This window comes from Quercus suber, unplaced genomic scaffold (assembly GCF_002906115.3).
Source record: "Quercus suber isolate HL8 unplaced genomic scaffold, Cork oak 2.0 scaffold_255, whole genome shotgun sequence".
Taxonomy (NCBI): Eukaryota; Viridiplantae; Streptophyta; class Magnoliopsida; order Fagales; family Fagaceae; genus Quercus; species Quercus suber.
Window position 1 is genome coordinate 820,224 of NW_027069711.1, and position 8,586 is coordinate 828,809.

Here is an 8,586-nt window from a genome sequence, read left to right on the forward strand (position 1 = left end):
TTAGTCACACATGCAAACGACAGAACCTAAAAGATGGTTGTACACTTGTACTCGTAAAACATAAAATTGGAAAATAAAATAAAATAAACACTATAAAGTATAAACCTAATAACCTATAGGCTCTATGAGTGGATAGAGATAGAGAGGAGCTAATATTAAAAGAAAAGAGAAGGAATAAATAAATTTACAATTTGACATATACAATTTGTAATAGAATCACCTATGGAGCAGGCTGTAGAGTGAGATATAGTTTATATACAAAGCCACGATACATTTTGGTCAGATCTCCTCTAAAGTTTCAAGCTGTGAATTAAGTTGAATAAAAAATTAAATGACTCTCATTATTGAACATAAGGTAATATCTATAGTTCATTTAAAGTTTGTAGCAAATTGAGTAGAACTCCTAACATATAGCAAGCTTTCCAACCCTTGCTTTGGCTTCTAAGATGATCAACTTCTTGCTAAAAACAATGTGTTCATTTTCACCCATAAAAGGGTTCGAAAAATGAATGATAGATAGAGGTGGTCCAAAAGTACCATGATAAGCAGAAGCAGTCATACTCAATCATGCAGGTGAGAAATTGTATTTCACCTTTATTGTTTTGTTCTAAAAATAAATTTGATTGTTATGCCTATAAATCTGCAGCTAGTGCCCAACTTAAATATACATTTAATAAAGCCTACAGTAAGCACTTTTATTGTTACGTCTATAGTAACCACTTTTATTGCTTTTGCATTGCTGATTTGTTAATAGAAGGTAGTAAATAGATTTGAAATCCTAATCACTAAATGGGCTTAACGAACTATTGAGCCAAAATTAAACCCTGCAAATCTGTGTCTCGATCGGTTGAGCCTTCTTCTCAATCGGTCAAACCTGACATGTTTTGAATTTTTGAACCTACAACTTTCTTGATCTTGTAATCTAACTTGTAGCACCTTGACATTGTCTAATATACCTTATAGACTCTAAGATCTATATCTAGACTATTTGTGTTCACAGTTTGCCAATTGTTCTAAACTTTTAAAATCTAACAATCTCTTTCCCTTTAGCAATTCATGACAAAACTTACATACAAAATGAAATGCTCAAATACAAGAACAACTCTATTACAATAAACTGCCCAAATACATCACAAATTCTAATCTAAGACTTCTAACTCAGAAATTGCAAGAAGAGGCAGAAGGTCTTAATCATAATGTCCTTGTTTTTCCTGAAACACTTAAAAGGGCACACCAATGCATGTGTGGAAATAAAAACAGATAAACAATAAATAACATATACTCCCTCCGTCCCAAATTGTTTGACCTGTATTCCATTTTGGGATGTCCCAAAATTATGTCATATTTGAAAAGTCAAACACCATTAATTTATTAACATTCCCTTTATGCCCTTAATTTATTTGCGAGAGCATTTTTTTTAATTAAGAACCTAAATTTTGAAATCCATTAAAGCTATTGTTTTGCCACAAGTAGAGTCTCTAATCTGCCGTATTAAAATTTGATTTAAAGATAAAGATTGAATTTAGATTAGGCTTGGTGGCTATAGAATTTCGATTTGAATATAGGTTTGCAAATTGTAAGAGTAGTACATTAATAGAAATTGAAATCTACAATAACTTTGAAAATTTCTTGGCAGTTGGTGCCAATACTAGAAATGTTTTTTTTTTTTTTAAATAATTTTTTGATAAATTTGTTTAAGGGTAATTTAGGAAATTTCTAACTTTTTTTTTTAAGAGATAAGGCCATAAATGATGTTTCCCTAAATAATTGGGTTATTCTAACTAGGCCAAACAATTTGGGACAAAGGGAATATGCAATAACAGCTAATAACAAACATGGAAACTAACTTTCCCCCTGAGTTAGATACATAAAAAATAAAAAATTTATTTTCTCCCCCTTTCAAAAACAATTTCATCTCCCCTTAAATAAAACACATAAAAAATAAAAAATTTATTTTCTCCCCCTTTCAAAAACAATTTCATCTCCCCTTAAATAAAACCAGTTAAAAACCTTTTTCCAAATTTTATATATTTCTCCCCCTTTTGTTTACGTATTGACAAAGACAATCCAATCAAAAGGTAGACAGTAAACATACACAACAAAGGTTAAGAGAAAATTAAGAAACAAGGAACCAACAAAAGAAATAAGCTCTATAGAAAATAAAAGCAACTCCCCCTATGAACAGTATAGGTTTTAAAAATAATTTTCTCCCCCTATAAAAATAAGAAAAACAAAATAGGTTTTTTTTAAAAAAAAAAACAAAATAGGTTTTTTTTTTTTTTTAAAAAAAAAACAGTTTTGGTGAAATTTTAAAAAAAAAAACAAAATAGGTTTTTTTTTTTTTTTAAAAAAAAAACAGTTTTGGTGAAAATTTGGGAGGTAGGGAAAAATAAATAAACACAAACCAAACTTAAAAATAAAAAAATAAAAAAAAGTTGAGGATACACATGAATACAAATATTCTCTCTTTCAATATACGCAAACTTGACAATACATGACCCATAAACAGATGCATGCAAACACTTCCAAGCACAATCAGTTAATGACTATACAATATAGATCTCAATAATATAAAAATTCAGCATATATGCAAAGTATTTTCATGTGTCAAGGAGTTTTGAACTCAAATCAACCTCAAGAGTAAAGAAAATATTTGCACAGTTATTATCCATTGTATCTCAAAAAAAAAATCACAATTTTTAACTGATTACACAACAAGAAAAATAGCATATACTAAAATGTACTGAACTAAAAAATTAATCAATCAATTTTAAATCAACTTGAGTACCCAATTTAGCAAAGTGCGTGCGTGTTGTGTGTGAAAGCAATGTAGGACAGATATGACTACAAAAATGCAAGATAGATAAAGAAAACAATGGAATGCATGTCCTATTCTATGAGTGCAATGCATGTGAATCCAATAACAAATGGTGCATGACAAGATTGATCGGTCAAGAATAAAAAAACTGAATTTTTCCAGTTTCAATCGCTCAAACATCGATCAAGCATCAATTGAGAGAGGTAGAGAGTTTTGAACACAAAAACTCACAGTTTCGATCAATCGAGATAGATTTTAGATCGGTTGAATAATGTAAATTTTAAAACTTTAAAAATCTGGAGATTTTATGCATAAAAAACAGCTTTAGAGCAGTTTTTGACACTCAATGCATATGCACATGATCTAGAAAAGTTTTAAAAACATGATGCCTCTTAAATGTAAATATCAAAACCAATCAAGCAGTTGAAAACAAAGATTTAAACTTCTAAACACATTATTCTTCAAATTCTCAACCAAAATTTTATAAATATATATATATATATTTACACATCAGTTCATATACAATTAAAGATGGCCTGATTAGACAACACACACAGTCTCTTGTACTTGATTTAACAAAGATTTGCCTGTAGTGTGTGCTGCTAGTAAGTGTACAAAATATAGAATGTGTAATATATAGATAGTATTCAAGCAAATTTTCTGCATTATCAGTCACATTAGATTGAAAGTGACTATCACCTAAAGAGTTAGATCATATAACTCTCACATCTCCTAGAAAACACACTTGCAATCATGTAAAAGCATTTTGATTCTTTTTGCTTTTTCTTTTTTTCTTTTTCTTTTTTTCTTTTTGAGCACAATCAAAAATATCATGCATGGGCATATAGGAAAGAGAAAAGAAAATAACCTTGTTAAAAACTTCTTCTTCTTTTTTTACACCTCGTTTTATCTTGTTGTGCAAGCTAGGGTTGTAAACAAGCCAACCTTTGCCAAGTAGTGCACGTTTGAGCTTGGCTCGTCAATAAAAATCAAATGCTCCTACTTGAGACAAGCCTAAAAACAATGTTTGAACTCAAGCTCAAGTCAAGCTTTTTAGCTTGAGATCCAAAAAAAATTGCATCGTCAAATACTTATATCACCAAAAAATAAAATAAAATACTCATTTTATAATGCTTCTAATTCCAACCGTGATTAGAAATTATTCAAATTACAAATTTACATAATTAAATCTATCCATTCATCATTCATTGTCTATAGCTTAAGTGATTGTTCAAAATATAATTTTTACATCCACATTTGTCATTCGTGCAACTATAATCTTCACAAATCTAAATAAATTAAAATTCCAAAACATATATGAATAAACAAGCTATAAATTAACATTCTAAAACATGTGTGTAATGTCATAATAATGAGTTTATATAATAATCATATATCAAGCTATAAATGAGTCTAAACTCAGCATGTTTTGTATCAAGTCTTATTGTTCACAAACTTGTTACGAATAATTTCTTTTGCTTTTACTCGGCTTGTTTATCAAACGAGCCTAAAACTAAAGTTCAAGTTTGGCTTATTTAATAAACAAACAAACATGAACGAGTTTTTTATCGAGCCAAGCCCGAATTGTTCATGAATAGCTTGGTTCGTTTACAACCCTACTTCAAGGTATGGAGAGTAATCTTTAATACAGAGCAATTTAATAAAAATATAAAATGGCCAACCAATGCCTTCATATAAATGAAATATATTGGGCAGCAAAAATGAAGTATTTTTTCAACAAATAATTTTTTTATGGATAATAGATAATTATATTACACGTTTATTACTCAATTAAAGTATTTTTTCAGCAAATAAATTTTTTTAGAACAAAATACTTGAATAGCCTTCATGAACAATTTATAAAATTCTTGGACTCCCGAATTTGGAATATCTTACTTTCACACAATTCACAAGGTTCAACAAGCAGACGATATTTCACAATCAAGGGTGTAGTATATTATTTGATAGGACTTCTTCCTATATCTATAATTTAATTGGACTCAGAAATGATACCTAAGTTTTGTCCATAGTTCTATTTGTTGTAGTGGTCCTTTATATTTGTAATATTGTAATAAGGATCGAAAGATGATCAAAAGAAAAAATCTAAAGATGATCAAAAGAAAAATATATATTTGACAGGATTTCTTCCTATACCTATGAATTTCATTGGACCCAAAAATGATGAAGACTCTTTTGGCTTTTTCCAATATCAATAGATTGTTTGTTTCACTCCTGTATCTTCCAAAAGAAAAAAAGAGAGAGGAATGATTAGGAAACTAAATATGCAAAGGATAAATTAATAATTAGTGGTCATAAATAAGAATGAAAATGTGAACCCTTAAGAAATGCATTTACTCCATTCAAAATTTTTAAATTATATACCAAGTGTCTAGTATGCCATACATGTACAAATAATTTTGACCCATAAATGAATATATATATCATCGTAACATGCATTTACTAGTTTTAGAATCTAATTTTTATAATATATTATAAATTATAGATGGTAACAAATAATGATGTGATATAATATTAATACTCAAAATAAATTTATAATAATCTCAAAATCTCAACGTTAGGAAAATGCCATATTCATTTGCTATGCGTGTTGTGGCTAATTTTAAATTCATGCGACCAAAAAAAATCACTGCACCCCAACCACCAATTCACCTCCTCCAACCACTAGATCACACCTTTTTGTGATGAAATCACCGCCTCCCGGCTGCAATTTCGAGCCTCCCAGTCTCGTATCACTGCCAACTGTTGGAATATTTTTATTAAATGCTGATTTAAGTGATTTAATAGAAATCAGATTTCATTTCTATGATGTCTTTTCTATTGTGAGTTGGCCGAATCAAGCATATAGAGAAATAATTGATGAAAAAGTGTATAAAATAATAATAAACTTANCATAAATGAATATATATATCATTGTAACATGCATTTACTAGTTTTAGAATCTAATTTTTATAATATATTATAAATTATAGATGGTAACAAATAATGATGTGATATAATATTAATACTCAAAATAAATTTATAATAATCTCAAAATCTCAACGTTAGGAAAATGCCATATTCATTTGCTATGCGTGTTGTGGCTAATTTTAAATTCATGCGACCAAAAAAAATCACTGCACCCCAACCACCAATTCACCTCCTCCAACCACTAGATCACACCTTTTTGTGATGAAATCACCGCCTCCCGGCTGCAATTTCGAGCCTCCCAGTCTCGTATCACTGCCAACTGTTGGAATATTTTTATTAAATGCTGATTTAAGTGATTTAATAGAAATCAGATTTCATTTCTATGATGTCTTTTCTATTGTGAGTTGGCCGAATCAAGCATATAGTAGAAATATATGGATGAAAAAGTGTATAAAAATACATAAGACACTTACCAATCACCCCTTAATCTTTTTGTTTTTTATAAGGTGACACATGTATGGTCTCTATATATATGTAACATCGCACTTTGCACTCTGCATCGTAACATCGCACTTTGCAATTTGGAAGACCAAAAATCACCTGATCAGTTTTTTCTGATTTCTATTTTCTGAAAACTGAATTCAATTTTCATTATGAAAAAAAAAAAAAGCTGGAAAGAAAAAATCTTTTGTTTTCTCAAAACTAAGAACTAAACTGAAATGTGGTAGGAACCAAACCATGCGTTGTCTCAATCAAACTCAGCAAATGCACTTTTCCTTGAAACTGGAAATATCACCTATTCTTAACTTTTATTCCTCTTCTTATTTTTGAAGACACAAACCAAACACAAATCATGTAAAAATTGTGTTTTGTAAATCTAAACCATTCCCTTGAAATCTTACATCCATATTTTCATTTATATATATAGGTAGTGTATGCATTTTGATTGACATAAAATTCCAAAATAATATTGTAACATTTTTTTGCCCAAGTAATTTTGTTCTTCGAGCCAATAGGCCATAACTCAGAAAAAGGAAATCTTATTACAACCCAAAAATCTGTAATAGGAAGATTTCGATTGTATATTTTTTGATCATGAAACATTCACTGAAATGGTTATACTGAATTTATAAAAAAAAAAAAAAAAAAGAAGGAACCATCAGAAACCAAAGTTTATCCCCATAAACAAAATGTTGTACGGTCCGCATCATGGTTCGATCTCCTGAAACAGAAGACCGCATCACTTGGTTCCTTCTTTTTTTCTCTTTCATCTTAATTTTCTTCTAAAAATAAATAATAATAATCATCATCATCAAAAATCTATAGAATATAAAAGACCCAGAAGATTGCCAAGAAAATAAACTAATAAACACAAACTGAAAAAATAAAAGAAAGGAGCTCAGAAAAAATATGGGTTGTGAGAAATTTATCAGCACAGATTGATGTAAACATCATCAGAGTGGTGCATGACTATCTCTATTCCTCATCACTGCTCCCTCCACGGAGAATTTCAATCCTGACCTAATCAAAACTCAACCTGCGAATAATATTAATAATAAAAAAGCTCTCTCCTAGAGAGAGAGGTGAACAAACAAGAAGAAGAGAGGCATGTGGATCTGAACGGCGTTTGCCCCAATTTATATAGTGGGAGGATTAGCCTGAGTCTCTTTGTGATAGATAAAAGGTAAAGCTGAAGCGAGAAAACCCTAGTTCTCCTTTGAAGTGTGATGACATTTTTAACCCTCTTATTTGTACTCGAATTCTCATTATTACCCTTTATTTCCTTCTTTCTTTCTTTTCTACTTTCCTCTTGCAATTGCATTTGATATCAAAATGGGCTTTTACAACGAGACCAAAATGGGCTTTTACAACGAGACCCAAAAAAAAAACCCTAAGTAGCAATGGCAATGGATACTTTGAAAAAATGGTTATTTAGTTAAATAGTTTTAAAATAAAAGGTAAATAGTCATTTTTTCCCATGGAGCATGAGGTGATATACATGCACACGCGCGCGTGAGGGAAAAAAAGAACAAAAAAAAGAAATAAATGACAAGTAGCTATCGACATGAGTCTTTTAATACTACATAAAATAATTTATTATAATTAAATAACACAATAGGAAATCAATTAGCCACATCAATATTTTTTGTGAAACAAATGATGACCATGATGAAATTGAAACTCAATAATTATAATGAAAAATTTTATTTAAAAAAAACTACATCACATGATTTTTTCCAAGATAAAATACATATGATATTAGAAAATATATTAAACTTTATAAACAATTATCAACAGTATGAACAATAGTAAAATATAAACAACTAAACATATTTTATAAGAGCACACTTAATTTTACGATGAATATGTACAGCTTTGCACAAATAACATTAATTATAATAAAAGTAAACTGTTTATAACAATAAGAATAATATATACTTTAACAATAAAATTGCTTTCTATGTTCAATACAGTAAACAATATAATAGCATATAATGTATTAACCAGTCCCATGGAAATTGATAACCTTAGAGAGGCAAATGATGACAATGGCTCTTCTCTTAAGAGTAAACAATACAATGCACTACATCACAATAAACAATATGTTGGCCAAAGACCATACTTAACCCTATGTTGGTAAAGGTTATAGACAATCTAGCTAAATATTTAAAAACCTTTTCTTTTTCTTTAATAATATTTATAAAATATTGTTCTCTTATAAATCATAAAATACTTACTTATATAGAGAACTTTTATATTCATTAGAAAAGTCCATTTCAAATATGTACATATACAATACAATAACTTAGAGGAGTCATGTTCCAAAGTCTACTTACTTT

At 29.2% G+C, this 8,586-nt stretch overlaps 1 non-coding gene across 1 annotated transcript; it reads right to left on the reverse strand.

Moving 5' to 3' along the window:
* Positions 1-7,141: 7,141 nt before the first annotated feature.
* On the reverse strand, positions 7,142-7,241 carry LOC111989561 (small nucleolar RNA Z221/R21b). The gene has a single exon (XR_002880562.1). It is a non-coding gene; the product is annotated as a small nucleolar RNA Z221/R21b (small nucleolar RNA).
* Between the last annotated feature and the right edge of the window lie 1,345 nt (positions 7,242-8,586).